The sequence below is a fragment of the Nelumbo nucifera genome, chromosome 7 (assembly GCF_055504915.1).
Source record: "Nelumbo nucifera cultivar China Antique chromosome 7, China Antique-T2T, whole genome shotgun sequence".
Classification (NCBI taxonomy): Eukaryota; Viridiplantae; Streptophyta; class Magnoliopsida; order Proteales; family Nelumbonaceae; genus Nelumbo; species Nelumbo nucifera.
Window position 1 is genome coordinate 40,096,149 of NC_142655.1, and position 16,487 is coordinate 40,112,635.

At 41.5% G+C, this 16,487-nt stretch overlaps 1 non-coding gene across 1 annotated transcript; it reads right to left on the reverse strand.

The window, feature by feature from the left end:
* Window positions 1-5,470: 5,470 nt before the first annotated feature.
* On the reverse strand, window positions 5,471-5,577 carry LOC148790391 (small nucleolar RNA R71). Its single transcript, XR_016079080.1, has one exon. It is a non-coding gene; the product is annotated as a small nucleolar RNA R71 (small nucleolar RNA).
* Between the last annotated feature and the right edge of the window lie 10,910 nt (window positions 5,578-16,487).

The window sequence follows — 16,487 nt, forward strand, 5'->3', positions numbered from 1 at the left end:
AACAATCCCTTCTGGGTAGGCGTTAGAACGATCAGCTAATTGGATAACAACTTTAGTTTCCCTTAAAGGACCTAATCTCAAAGCATAGTAAATCGAGTATGGCATGACATTGATAGATGCACCTACGTCTAGCATGGCATGCTCGATTTGCTTATTGCCAATCACACAAGGTAGGGTGAACATACCTGGATCAGCATGTTTTTCTAGTAAGGTCCTCTTGATCACGGCTGAAACGTTCTCTCCAACTCCTACCTTAATGGGGTTTTCGTTTGAGTCTTGTACTCCCTCTTCTTCTTGTCTTTTATCCGCCTTGCTTGGTGAGGTAGGTTCTAGCTGCAGTTCCTTCCCGCTTCTCAGCACCACTGCACTTACATTCTCCTTGGGGTTGACTACCATTTGTGATGGTAGCTTCCCGGAGCTCTACGCCTCCAACTTGCTAATGGAAGTGGCAAGTTGGCTGATTTGATTCCCCAAATTCTGAATGCTGGCTCTTGTTTCCTGTTGAAATTGCTGAGTATTAGTAGCTAGAGCCTTAACTATATCTTCTAATGATGTACCTGAATTCTGGGGCTGTCGATTGAAAAAATGGGGCTGATATTGCTGCTGTCCTCCTTGGTTCCCGTAGCTTAGGTTTGGATGATCTCTCCACCCCGGATTGTAGTAATTGGAGTAGGGATCATACTTTCGTTGGGGCTGGCCCGGGAATTCTCCTACGACACTCACTTGCTGAATCGACCCATCCTGTAATGATGGATACATGTCCGTAGGATGACCAGGAATCGAACCGATACCACACACCCTGACAGTTTGAAATTGTCCTGCAGCGAGTTGTCTTACCAAAGCAGTTAGGTCAGAAATCTGATTTTCTAAATTTACATTAACCCGTCTAATGGTACCGTCTGTCCTTGCACCGAACTGCTGTGAATTTTCAGCCATGTTGGAGATTAACTCCCTGGCCACTTCGGGTGTCTTGTTCACCAGGGCTCCTCCACTGGCTGCATCGACCATACTTCTATCCATGGGCTGCAGCCCTTCATAGAAGTATTGGATTAACAGTTGTTCGGGTATTTGGTGATATGGACAGCTAGCAACAAGTTGTTTAAATCTTTCCCAATATTTGTATAGTGTCTCACCACCAAATTGCCGAACTCCACATTTTTCTTTTCTTATATTTACAGCCCGGGATGCAGGAAAATATTTGTCCAAGAATATCCTATTCATCTCATCCCAAGTGCATACTGAACCGGGAGGAAGAATATACAACCAATCCTTTGTTTTATATCTTAAAGTAAATGGAAAGGCTATGAGTTTTACCTGGTCCTCGGTCATACCTTGGGGCTTCATGCTTGCACAGATGACATGGAATTCCTTTAGATGCTTATGAGGGTCATCTCTTGGAAAACCATGAAATATAGGCAATAATTGTATCAAACCAGATTTCAATTCAAAGGCTACCTCAAGAGTGGGATACGTGATGCATAAGGGTTGTTGGTTCATAATCGGTGCAGCCAACTCCCTCAATGTCCTTTCTCCGTCAGCCATTTTTTTTCCTTCTTCGAAGATGGTAAAATCACAAGTGGGCAATTCGCAATCTGAGTTCACCCTTTTTGGTGAACGATCCTTCCTTTGCTTCGCCTCCTTCCTTAAACGACGAGTGGTCCTCTCAATTTCGAGGTTGTACTGATGTTCACCTCGTTGAGAAGCACGAGTCATAAACAAGAAGGTTAACAAAAGAAGGTAATAGCTAAGAAATTAACGTTGCTCCCCGACAACGGCGCCAAAATTTTGACGGGTTTGTCGAACCCCTCAAAGTTAGTACTAGTCCCACAATAAAATATTTGCAGTAAAAGTGGTACTAGGTCGAATCCCACAGGGAGCAAATCAGTAATCTCTTAGCCGAATGGATACTATAATTGAGTGAGGAAATTTAATTGTTAGATAGTTTTGTATGCCCTTAGCTTCAATCAGAATGATGTACTTTATGAGTTTATTATAAATGAATAAAAGTGCATATTTGATTCATGTTCCCTTGGTATGTTTCTGTGTAATACCCTTAAACTGGACACTTAATGAGACTCGTGTTAGTTTAGAATGTTCACAGCCAGTGGATCGGTCTAGGGAGACCTATCCTAACAAGGTTGACACTGTGGTGCCACAAAGTCGGTTGGGGTGGCCTGTCTCAGCTGCCAGGGTGAGACCCTAGGCACATACAGTGTAGGATTAACTGAATCTTTGAACTGGACCAGATTTCTAGTATTGCCCTGGACCTTGGAGATTGATGGGCAAAACTAGAAAGTTACACCCGACCCCTAGACTCGATTATAATACTGCACTAAGTGTCGGATTGGGTTGTCTTTGATGTACCATTCAGTGAGATCCTTAGCGGGGGTCAAAACCTGGGTATGTTGGGACAGTCTGAGAATTCATCTGAGTGGGTGATCATAGTGACAGGATCAGCCCCTTTGTCAGATAAGGTAATGATCGGGGATGCACTCTCACGGATGGAAATCAAGACTGCCGGCAGCCGATTTCAACCGTTGAGATTTGTTTTGCAAAGTATATTTTATATGAGATATAAAAGTATATATATTATGGTTTCTAAAATGTTTGCAAGAAGGTTTTAATTCCCGGGATCCATATAAGTAGAGAGTTCAACACTGTTCTTTGCAGCTGAGGGAGAGGTTCTCTCTTGTCAAGTAGTGTATGATCATTATGGGCTGAGAGGTTAAGTGTAAGACAATTGAGGATAATACCTGATGGGCTAATCTTGCATCTGCCCACAGTCCCTGGGTGTTACAAGGTGGCTTGGCCCAGGGACCACTTAGGGTAAGTGTTGGGCCCATAGAGCCCATTTGATGGGTTTCAGGGGGTGCACTATCCATAACAGTGTATTCGGCCAGGCCTTGTAACAAAGGCTGGGCTGAACCCATGTGGCTGATGTGTAGATCAATGCTTGGGTCCCACGCCATACAAGGAAGCCCAACTGGGCAGCAGTTAGGAAGGTTAAGTGAGCACATAAGCTTAATGGGCCTAAAGCCCATTTCGAACTGGGCCCACTTAACATTTAAAGCTATATGGGCTGAACCATTCGGCCCATATGCCTAGATAATATTAATGGTTAATATTATGGTTTTAAAATGGGCTTCAAATGGGCCTTACAGATGATTAGTTGATTGGATCAATTTATCCCTGCATGTGATGTATGGATGTGTGATGTGCTACGTACATGGGCCATAAGTGCTTGGCCCATGCTCAATCGACAGTGGCTTAATGAGAGTAGAATTTATCATATTTTTATCCCCAATTATTCTGTCTTTTATACTAAATTAGCGTCTAATTGGACTCATATCTCTTGTATTTTGGTCCAGGGTATGAAATAAGGCATCAAGAGCAAAGAAAGACAAATTGGACGATTTTTCATAGTTTCGACATCGTTTAGTGATTTGGGCCTAACTTGCGTCTCCGAACTCGGAATGGGCGGATTCAAGATCCATTGGAAAGATAAGAGAAAAAGCCACAACTTTCATGTGTTGGGCTTTCCCAGATTCGGCCTGCATCGAATTTTGTAGGAAGGCCCAATCTGGAGCTGAAGCCCCATCTGGAAGGCCCAATCTGGATTCGGCCTGCATTGAATTTCATGTCAGGGAAATTTCGTAGGAAGGCCCAATCTGGAGCTGAAGCCCAACTCGCAGAAAAGCCTGGCTGAAACCCAATTCGCAGAGGAGGTCTATTACGAATCCAAGAACAAGAAACTAAGAAGAATCCTTCTAGATCTAAATTCTTGATGTAATCTTAGAGTGAAAAAGGGATTGAGTTCAAGAGATAAAAAGATAGGATTAGAATTAGGATTGGATTTTCTATTTCTTGTAAAGATCAACTTCAAGAGAAAGTAGGAGACCACCCCCTCCCCATTAATCTATATAAAGGAGGGGGCAGACCAGCTTTAGGGATGACTTGATCACTGAATCATGCAATCATTCAACTTCTGATTTGAATCAAGGAGCAAGGAGCAATCAGTCAAGAAGGGTTCAAGAAAGGTTCAAGAATTCAAGAAATTTCAAGAAGAGGAGATCTCAACACCATGGGCGAATTCAAGAGTTCTTTCTTCCCCTTTGTTTGTTTTAATTCTTCCATTATGAAATGATTTGTTTCTTGCTAGGGCTGTGGAAAGCCTAACCATGTTAATGAATATATTTTTATCTTCTTGATTTATCCAAGATTGTGATTTCCATATAGTCTATGAATTATTGTGCTTAATGCAATTAAGAGCTTGGCCACCTCTTAATTGATTTGGGTTATGTGAATGAACTGAGAGAGGAATTCACATAATTGACAGAATAATTCATAGTGTGAATTGAATGGTATATAGTAATATATATACATGATTCATTTGAATTTAATGGTTTTCTTGGACCTAATGCACTTCCATTTTGAGAGCTCTACTCGAGAGATCGAAGGGTTACCTGATGGGCGTAGGTTTAGTATATCTCGAGAGAGAATATTAAATAAATTTGTGAAAATCTCAGCTTATGGGAATAACCATTAGTCTTGGATAATTGGACCCATCAATATTCATTGCATTAGTTAGGTGGACCAAAAGTCCTAGCGATTCCATCATTTGCATATTCGATTAGTCATCACCCTTGTTTTTATTTTCTTTTTCTAGTTTTATTTTCAGTAGTTCTTGCTTCCTAAAATCTGAATTTCGATTGTCCAAATAATTAAGGAAGACTGTGATTCTAATACTTATTTTGTTAAATCCCCGTGGGAACGATATTATTATACTACTTGATAACTAGTGCACTTGCTAGAGTTATATATTTATAGCTATCAAGTTTTTGGCACCGTTGCCGGGGATTTAATCCTAAAATAATATTAGAATTTGTTAACCTTGATTAATTTGGACCTTTTATTTCTGTTATTATTATTTTTTTCTTTTTCCTTTTATTTCTTTTATTTCTGTTATTATTTTTATTTGTTTGTTCGAATTTTTTTTGTTGGTTCAGATTTTCTAGTGCATGACACGCACTAGACAGGAAGGGTTAGCTGAATTCGATCCAGAAATTGAAATGACCCTTCGTTTGTTGCAAAGGGCGAAGGAAATCGCACCCTCTTGGACTATGCTTGGCCAAACATTGATGGGGTGACATCCAGCATTTGCAAGCCTACCATCCACGCCAATAATTTTGAAATAAAGCCCGCAAAAATTCAAATGATCCAAACTAGTATTCAGTTTAGTGGATTACCAAGTGATGACCCTAATGCACACATCGTTAACTTCCTTGAAATATGTGATACATTTAAACACAATGGAGTTAGTGATGATGCAATTAGGTTAAGATTATTTCCTTTTTCATTGCGTGATAGAGCTAAAGATTGGCTCAACTCACTCCCTATAGGAAGCATCACCACTTGGAATGATTTAACCCAGAAATTTTTGACTAAATATTTCTCACCCTCCAAAACAACAAAATTAATTAATGATATTACCACTTTTGCTCAATTTGAGAGCGAGTCCTTGTATGAAGCATGGGAACGATTCAAGGAAATTCTTAGGAAGTGTCCTCACCATGGGATACCATCCTGGCGACAGATTCAGACTTTTTACAATGGTATTAACCCCTCTAATTGATCTATTATTGATGCAGCCGCAGGTGGTACGGTCATGAGGAAAACACCGGAAGAAGTTTATGACCTAATAGAGGAGATGGTGTCAAATAGCTACCAGTGGAGCAATGATCGAACCAATCAGAGGGGAGTAGACCATATCGATTCCCTTGCAGCCATATCTGCACAACTTGCTAATCTGAATAAGAAGTTTGATGCTTTTAATATTGCAGCCATTAATACACCATCTAGCATCTCATGTGATTTATGTGGTCAAATAGGACATACTAATTCTGATTGTCAATAAAATAGTCCTTGTATTTCCCATGAGAATGCTAATTTTATCTCTCATGCTGACAGGTCAAACTTCAACCCATACTCCAATACATACAACCCAGGGTGAAGGAGTCATCCCAACTTCTCTTGGAGCAACAATCATCAAAAGGCACCCATGGGATTCCAACCACAGCTGCCCCCACAAAAAAAAAGAGTAATTTGAAAGAGATGATTTCTAAGTTCATCAATGCTACTGAAGCAAGATTCCAAAGCCATGAAGCATCGATTAAGAACTTAGAAGTTCAAATGGGGCAGGTTGTGAGCATGTTATCAGAGAGGAAAGAAGGAAGGCTGCTCAGCAACACAAAAAAGAATCCCAGAGAGCATGTGAACGCCATAGCCTTAAGAAGCGGGAAGACAATCGGCGAAGCCCCAGAAAATGACAAGAAAGCTGAAATGGCCGATTTACAAAAGGAGAATGAGGGAAGCACCCCTAAACTTAATTTACATGAAATTAAACTTCCTATCCCCTACCCTGGAAGAGTCTTGAAGGCTAAAATAGATAGACAATTTGAGAAATTTTTGGAAGTGTTTAAAAAAATCCATATTAACCTTCCCGTTCTTGATGTATTGTCACAGATGTCGAAATATGCCAAATTCTTGAAGGAGGTGATGTCAAATAAAAGGAAACGGGAGGAATGTGAGATGATAAATTTGAACAAAGAATGCTCAGCCATCCTCCAAAATAAATTGCCCCCAAAGCTTCAGGATCCAGGGAGTTTTTCTATACCTTGCACCATAGGGAGAACTGAATTTGAAAAAGCTTTATGTGATCTTGGTGCTAGTATAAATTTAATGCCCTACTCTATTTTTAAAAGGCTGGGATTGCATGAACTAACATCTACCACTATTACCCTACAGATGGCTGATCGAAGCATTAAATACCCTAGGGGAATAGTGGAAGATGTCTTAGTTAAAGTAGGGAATTTCATCATCCCTGTTGATTTCATTGTGTTGGATATGGAGGAGGATAGATCGATGCCATTAATTTTAGGGAGACCCTTTCTTGCTACTAGTGATGCTTTAATTGATGTGCAGAAAGGTCTACTTACCCTTAGAATCAATGGTGAAGAAGTGGTGTTCAATGTATTTAAAACCATGGAACATCCCAACACAACTGAACATAAAATTTATGCAATCAATAGCATTGATGTTGGTGCAGCTGAAATTAACACATCTAAATTAGATGACCCCTTTGAAAGCTACATTATTAATTCATGTAAAAACATGCAGGTCATGGAGGAAGAGGTAAAGAAGGCGATGGACTATTTAGAGGATGACCAAGAAGGGTTCAAGCCAAGACAAGGTAATGCTCATTATATTCCTAATGAGAAACCATTACCCTCTGTTTTGCAGGCCCCTATTCCAGATCTGAACCCGCCCATGATGGATGAAAGGGGAGCACACCGAAAGCTGCAACCAAGAGAGTTAGAGGATCCGATTCAGGATAGGGAAGTTTGTTTTTCTTTTTCCTTTTACTTTTAGGTTATGTTTAGGTCGTGCTAACAATAAAAATAAAAAATAAAAATAAAAAATAAAAATAAAAATAATAAAATAATAACAATTATTTTTCCTTTTGTTACTTATGATTGTGTTTTTTTCCTTTCTTAAGACCTTAATCATAGATAGCAGGGAAGTCTTCTTAAATCTCTCTCCTTGTTCTTGTTATGCAGATTCCATACATTGAGGACAATGTAGATCTTAAGTGTGGGAGAGGATTAACGGGTTGATAAAATTTTTTCGAACTCTAGTATGCCTTGATCATCACTTTTTAACCTTTTCTTTTGAAATTTCTGCTCCTTAGAGACTTGTTTTTGAATGATTGCAAACCACCCTGAATCATGTGCTTAGGTGGGATAGACAGGAAAGAATGCAGGCAAATCTAGCTGAAATTTTTGTCTATGGAAGGTATCTCAGTAGTTTGAATGATCAACGGGCAAGATGCAATACAGATTTGACCCTTGTGAGCATTTGGTTTCTAACGGACAAACAGGGGTTGAATTCTTGAACCTTTCTTGAACCCTTCTTGACTGATTGCTCATTGCTTCTTGATTCAAATCAGAAATTGAGTGATTCAGTGATGCCTAAAGCTGGTCCGCCCCCTCCTTTATATAGCTTAAAGGGGAGGGGGTGGTCTCCTATTTCCTCTTGAAGTTGATCTTTACAAGAATAGAAAGTCCTATCCTAATTCTAATCTTATCTTTTTATCTAATGAATTCAATCCTCTTATCTCTCTAAGATTACATCAAGAATTTAGATCTGGAAGGACTCTTCTCAGTTTCTTGTTCTAGGATTCGTAATAGACCTCCTCTGCGAATTGGGCTTCAGCCAGGCTTTTCTACGAGTTGGGCTTCAACTGCGGATTGGGCCTTCCTCCGAAATTGCCCCAACTTTGGGCCCGGATTTGACTTTGATGCAGGCCGAATCAGCGAAAGCCCAAAATACGAAAGTCGTGGATTTTTCTCTTATCTTTCTAGTGGGTCTTGAATCCGCCCATTCGGAGTTCGGAGACGCGAGTTAGGCCCAGATCACTGAACGATGTTGAAATTGTGAAAAATCATCCGATTTCTTTCTTTGCTCTTGATGCCTTCTTTCATGCCTTGAACAGAAATATGAGTCCAATTAGGTGCTAATTCAGTATAAAAGACAGAGTAATTGGGGATAAAACTATGATAAGTTCTCCTCTCATCAATTAGCCTTGATAACTGAGGTTCTAGCTGTTGAACTTAGCATCAGTAGCTGATGAGATGCAAAACTTCAGATCTGAATCCAAGCATATACTCTCATAAATCCTCAGATCCCAAGGTTTGGAAATTATGTACAATATCTCTTTCCTATTCGGATGGTGGTCTGAACTCAGATTGCAAGTCTGAATTCATCTGAGTTCAGATCTGAGTTCATCTAAACTCAGACCTGAACCCATTCAAATCTGATCTAAATTCGGGTGGTAACAACACCCAAATTGCAATCTGATGCATCAGAACTGCCTCATTGAGGAAAGTGTAGCAATGAATGATGAAATCAGATCTGAAGTGCATGTGGACCGATATGAGAATCTGATGTAGTATATGATATGAAATATTTATGGACTGTTGTTTTTTTTGTTATCTTATTTGCACCCGATCTGAATTGGCTATGGATTGATGTTTGGATTGAATTAGGACTAATATTTGTGATGCCTGAAAGATCCAAAAAGAGCATAATATTTTGGATTGTAATATACTGGCATTCAGATCTGAATCAAGGCTGCTTACAGTATAAAGTTGCAGACCTGATTTCAGGTTTCTGCAATTACTTAATATGAGCCACACAAGCTTGGATGTCCATTACTAAATTTAAAGCTTTTGATGACCAGCTCTGATTTCTAATATGGACTGATATGAGATCTGATCTGAAATATCAGTGGACTAAGTTTTGTTCTGTAAAACAGTTAACATCAGATCTGAATTGCAGCAATTAACAATACCAAACATTGCAGAACTAATTCCAGGTCTTAGCAATTATTTGATATGTATGAGCTATACAGGTTTGGGATTCAAATGTTGAGATTAAAACCCTTAAATCAAGCCTAACTTAGGGCTGATTTCAGTTTATTTCAGGTCCTCTTAATATATTTTTCAGTTCAGATCTAATAGCAACTCTAAGGCATGACAAATCTGATCCCAGCCTTAATGGATGTATATTGCGGTGTATACGAATGGATGTGTATGAGATATACAGCTCATATCTGAATTATTGTTTGTTATTTTATCTATGGACCAACAATACCAAAAAGTTGCAGGTTTGAACTCATCTGAATTGAATCTGAATTCGGATGCTGCAATTAATTGATGTAGTTAAGATGTGCATATTGGAACCTTGAATAAGATGTTGGTTCAGATCTGCTTTTAGTATAGTCAGCTTCATTTATTTATTTTTTATTCCAATACTTCACTGCACATTTTCGGTTGTAATAGGATTAGTTATTTATATTCTTTTGTGAATATTGGCCTTTTTATTGCTTTGACCTTTACAGTTTATGACAAGCAGACCTGAACTGGAGGAGATCCTTTGCGACCCATAGATTGAAAGGACTCTCCGTGTCCGTTTGAGAGCTGCTAGGCAAGTCAGACAAGAAGCACAAGAAATGGCTGAACAAAAAACTATGATGGATTATGCCAAGCCCACCCTCACCGGGGCTGCCTCAAGCATTATTAGGCCAACTATTGCTGCCAATAACTTCGAAATTAAACCGGCCATAATCCAAATGATACAAAATACGATACAATTGATGAGAGGAGAATTTATCATATTTTTATCCCCAATTACTCTGTCTTTTATACTGAATTAGCACCTAATTGGACTCATATTTCTGTTCAGGGCATGAAAAAAGGCATCAAGAGAAAAAAAGACAAATCGGATGATTTTTCACAGTTTCGGCATCGTTCAGTGATCTGGGCCTAGCTCGCGTCTCCGAACCCCGAATGGGCTGATTCAAGACCCATTGGAAAGATAAGAGAACAAGCCACAACTTTTGTATTTTGGGCTTTCGCTGATTCGGCCTGCATCAAAGTCAAATCCGGGCCCGAAGTCGGGGCAATTTCACAAGAAGGCCCAATCCTCAGCTGAAGCCCAATTCGCAGAGGAGGTCTAATACGAATCCAAGAACAAGAAACTGAGAAGAGTCCTTCCAGATCTAAATTCTTGATGTAATCTTAGAGAGATAAGAGGATTGAATTCATTAGATAAAATGATAAGATTAGAATTAGGATAGGACTTTCTATTCTTGTAAAGATCAACTTCAAGAGGAAGTAGGAAACCACCCCCTCCCCTTTAAGCTATATAAAGGAGGGGGCGGACCAGCTTTAGGTATCACTCAATCTCTGGAGGGGATCACGAATTGCATAAATCTAGTGGAAGCAGAGATAACTAACAACTAAGGACTGGTTTTTGCTGCCATGACTTAGTCCATGAACCTTGGATTTGGCCGAGGAATACGCTGGCTTCTTCGTGGCTTATCACTACTTCGCAGGGGCTGGAATGGAACCGTCGACCTGTCGATTCGTTGACTTGGTCTTTGGTAAAAAATTGTTGAATTGGTTAATGACCCATTGATCTAAGCAGTCAAATTATTGACCCGTTGACCTGTTCAATGGTTTTTAGCTATTTTTTTTATTTTTTTAATCGGCCATCTAGGCAACTAGTTCCGTTTTATCCTAATATTGGTCCGTAGCCAAAAATTGTTGAATCGGTCAATGATCCATTGACCCGGGTGGTTGAACAGTTGACCCATTCAATGGTTTTTGGCCGTTTTTTTATTTTTTAAATTTTATTATTAGAACGGGCCAACCATTCGAACTAAACAGTCGAACTGTTGACCCAAAAACCAGTGGCTAGAACGATTCTGTTTTCAGGTTGTATAAGTTACACGCTCGAATGACATAACAAGTATGGTAATGCTTAATGTACCTCACACACTCAATTTTTTGCATGTAATTTTTTTTGTCAAAATGGGTCGTCCGTTTTTTTTTTATTTGGAAACTGTCTAGGCAACCAATTCCATTTTACCCCAATCCTGGTTCCTAGCCAAAAACCATTGAATCGGTCAACGACCCATTGACCTGAGTGGTTGAATCGTCAACCCATTGACCCGTTCAATAGTTTTTGACTATTTTTTTTTTATTTTTTTAATTTTTGTGGTCAGAATGGGTTGTTTGTTCGAACCAAACGGTCGAATCGTCAACCCGAAAACCGGTGATCAGAACGGTTCCAATTTTGGGTCGTATGAGTCACACGCTCGACTGACATAACATGTATGATACCGCTCAATGGACCTCACACACTCAATTTTTTGCCTATAATTTTTGTTGTTAGAACGGACTATCCGTTCGAACTGGATGATCGAACCGCTGACCTGGAATCGGTGGCCAAAACGGTTCTGTAAATTTTTGCTTATAACTTTTTGTTGTCAGAATAGGCCGTCCGTTGGAACTGAACAGTTGAACAGCCAATCCAAAAATCGGTAGCCAAAACGGTTCTATTTTCGGGTTGTATGAGTCACACATTCAAATGACATAACACATATGATACTACTTAATGAACCTCACAAACTCAATTTTTGCCTATAATTTTTTTTTTGTCAGAACGGACTGTCCATTCGAACCGGATGATTGAACCGTCGACTCGAAAACCAGTGGCCAGAATGGTTCCATAATTTTTTGCTTGTAATTTTTGTTGTCAGAACGGGCCATTCGTTCGAACTAAATGGTCGAAGAGTCGTTTGCCAGAACGTTATTAACAACATTTATCAATAATAGTATGTGATGCGGCACGATCCAGGCACTCCTAGTTGGTTGTGGGCTGGCTCCTTGCTGGCAACGTATGGCACCTGAGAAGATGGAAAAGAAGGATTCCCGGGGGTTTACCCGGTGTGAATACTCCGATGCTTAAGTCAAAATGTAGGGGAAAGAGAAAAGAAGAGTGTGAAAGCTAAGAGTGTAGGTCGCGCTTTATCATTGTGCCCGAGAGATTAGCTTGTGAGCAAAGATGTATTCAGTTAGAGTATGAGAGTGCGAAAGTATTCAAAAGTCTGAAGACCATTTTCCCTTCTGCCTCAAGGGCTTTTATATGGGCGTCCCTATCAGATCGGGCATAACTACCACTGGGCCCCTGCCACAGCCGTTACCTGCCAGGGCTGCGTAGGTGGCCATTGCGACGTACCCCTTACTCGGATGGCTGACACGTATCCAAAGGGCAGGCCGCCTCTGCCTGTTGAGAGACGTGGGTGTAGACTGTTGAAAGGACAAGGACTGCACCGTCAGTCAAGGGATGTGGCCCAGTTTGATCGGTACGGTCTGTCAGATAGAAGATTCCTGAGAAACGCTTAAGCTGCTTGTTAGACAGTTGTATGCCCTTAGCTTCAATCGGAAATATGTACATTATGAATTTATTGTAAATGAATAAAGTATACATTTGATTCATGTTCCTATGGTGTGTTTCTGTGTAATACCCTTAAACTGGACACTTAATGAGACTTGTGTTAGTTTAGAATGTTCACAACCATTGGGTAAGTCTAGGGAGATTTATCCTGCTAAGGCTGGCACTGGTGTGCTGCCAACTGTTGGAGTGGCTTGTCTTAGCTACCAGGGGGAGACCCGAAGCACATGCAGTGTAGGATTAATAGAACCTTTGAACCGGACCAGATTTCCAGAATTGCCCTGGACCTTGGAGATAGATGGGCAAAACTGGAAAGTTACACCTGACCCCTAGACTCGATTATGATACTGCACTAGGGTCAGATTGGGCTGTCTTTGATGTACCAATCAGTGAGATCCTTAGCGGGGGTCAAAACCCGGGTATGTTGGGACAGTCCGAGAATTCATCTGAGTGGGTGATCATAGTGATAGGATCAGCCCCTTTGTCGGAGAAAGGTAATGATCGGGGATGCACTCTCTCTGATGGAAACCAAGACTGCCGGTAGCCGATTTCAATTGTTGAGATTTTTTTTTGCAAAATATATAAAGGTATATATATATATATATATATATATATATATATGTTATGGTTTCGAAATGATTTGCAAAAGGTTTTAATTCCCGGGATCCATGTAAGCAGAGAGTGCAACACTGTTCCTTGCAGTCGAGGGAGAGGTCCTCCCTTGTCAGGCAGTGTTTGATCATTATGGGCTGAGAGGTTAAGTGTAAGACCATTGAGGATAATACCTGATGGGCTAATCTTGCATCTGCCCACAGTCCCTGGGTGTTACAAGGTGGCTTGGCCCAAGGACCACTTAGGGTAAGTGTTGGGCCCATATAGCCCATAAGATGGGTTTCAGGGGTGCACTATCCATAGCAGTGTATTCGGCCAGGCCTTGTAACAAAGGCTGGGCTGAACCCATGTGGCTGATGTGTAGATCAATGTTTGGGTCCCACGCCATACAAGGAAGCCCAACTGGGCAGTAGTTTGGAAGACTAAGTGAGTACATAACCTTAAATGGGCCTTAAGCCCATTTTGAACTGGGCTGATTTGATCAGTCAATTAAAGGGGGCAAATTCTGAGATGGATCAGCTGATAGGATTGGGCCTAGACCCTATCCACTTAGAGAGTCCAAGATCAAAATAAGATTTAGATCTGGAAGCATCCTAATTAGATTAGGAGATGGCTGATCTGATTTGCAGATAAGATAAGGGTTCTCCCTTATCACTTAAAGGGACTTCTAATCCAAATATAATTTGGATCAGCAGCTCCTAATAGGATTAGGAGCTGATCCCTTTAAATCTATAAAAGGAGGAGGGGGCGGCAGCTTTTAGACATGCAACCTAAGAATCTTGTCTTCAGAGCTAAAATCACAGAAGAGAGATTTCTGCAACCTCTGCAAAATCTCTCTTGCCGCCTCCTTCTTGCTACCGCCATTACCTTCAGTTCGATCTCCAGTTTTTGGGAGAAATCAAGATCTGATCTTGATACCAATCTTTTGGGAAAAGATTGATTAGAGCTGTACTCACAAAACATCCAGTTGATTCTTGCGAAGGGTCAAGTTCTTTTGAAGAACATTGCTGATTCTGCTCCATCCTGCACTGCGCCATCTTCAGTGGGAGCAGTCTTTGGATCCTTCCTTGGGCGTGAACACCTCCATTGGGAGATACTAATTCTCCGTATCAGGTACATCCTCCCTCCTACTCCTTTTGGTTCAGATCTGGTTTGGTTCAGGGTTCAAGATTGATCCTTGAAAAATACGTTTTTCTAAAATATGGAATTCGATTCCCTGCAAAGATGGGAAAAATTTTTTTTGAAATTCGCCCAGTCCATTCCGCAAGACTTGGGCATCCATGTGATGGATATCCCATCCCTTCACTTCTCACTTGTGAGCTATTTTGTAGCGAGCTTAGGAATACTTCAGGGTTACCCTTCTAATGACTTATCTGCTTAGGGGCTTGAGCGAGCTGGTTTCCCTAGCTCGCAAGCTAAGGTAGCCTCGGAATATCCCCTTCGGGGTAGCTCGGGGAACCCGGAGCTCGTGTTGTAGCGAGCTCCTTCTTCAGCGAGCTACAATATAGCGAGCTGCTTTATAGGCTCATTACTTAGCCATTATCAGGCTTTGATGCTGAGCTATTGCTCGCGCTGAGTCAGGTCCACGTGTCATCGTTTCGTAGGTCGGGCTAAATAATCCTCCATCAATTGCCCCCCACTCCTTGGGCTGAGAGCGTTGCCTTAGCGCAAGGAGTTCACGAAGTATGATGGACTGATTTGACTGAAATTCAAACTTGATTGACTACTCACATTAATTGCGTTTGCGGGAATCAGGAGATTTTTTGACTTTTCGAATTCCGAAAATGTGTTGTAGTTGCTCTTAACTCCGGATGTCGTGCAGCCGTCATTACCTCAATCATGGGAGACGTGCAGCCAATCACTTTTCGGTTTTCAGAAGGCGTGTGCAGTCAGTACACCTGCGAACCATTGGATCTGCCTTAATCTAGGCCGTTGAATAAAAGGCATGGAGGTCATAAATAGAAGGGCCCTCTAGGTCTCATTTCCCTTACGCCATCTTGCTGTCTTCGGATTCTGAGGTCGTGCATCTGTCAACTCTACTCGAGTTCTTCAGTTCACTTTGTCTCATCCCTTTCGGTGAGTCTTGATTATTATCAGTCATGTCTGGGTACCCGTACTACTCCTCATCGGGGCGGTGACCGAGATAATGATGCTCCCTCGAGCTCAAGGGGAACTTGGGAACAGGCCCTGGGGGCCCGGGAGACCTCCGGTGACGGAGCCTCCACTTCCCGGGGAAGGGAGCCTAATACTTTCGGCCCTTCCTTCATGACAGAGGGGAGACTTAGGTCTCTAATTAGCTATTTCCACCTTCCCAAGGATCTCATCTACTGTCTTCCCACCGGTAACTTTCCGTGGGAGCATGGTCCCAATGAGATAGTCATCTACCAGGAGCAGTTCGAGGCTGGCCTGCGTCTCCCTTTGCACCCCTTGATAGTGGAGGTGCTAAACCACTTTAACGTCACCATCGATGAGCTTCATCCCAATGCCATTCGGAACATGATTGGGACTATATCCTTGTGTTGTGAATACAGTCTTCCCTTGAACCTCGACATTTTTTCTACAATCCTTTGTATAAAGAATGCCACTCCCGGGGCTCCACCGGAGGGGTGTCTCTACTACCTCTCTCCCCGTCGTGGCTATAAGCTCTTATACGAGCTTCCGAATAAAATTCTCACCTGGAAGTGGGATTATTTTTTGGTCCGTAACCCTGAGGTGTGGCCCTTCCCTACTTCTTGGAGGGGCGTCATCCATGACTCCGGGGTCGAGCTGGACCCGACACAAAAAATGATGTTGTCCTGGGCATCAGTTGGCTTCCTTTGTTCGGATTACTTGACCGAGGAGAAGCTCGTGCAGGCCAGCCTGAGCCCGGGTAGGTTGCCTCTTTAGGTCGCGTAGTACCGTGTCACAATGTTGTGTATATACATGTACTTCGTTCTTACCGAACTGATACTTTATGGTTTCTTCTTGGCAGCCATCATGTCAGGTGTTGATTCGCGTCGCCTTCTGTCAAGCAACCA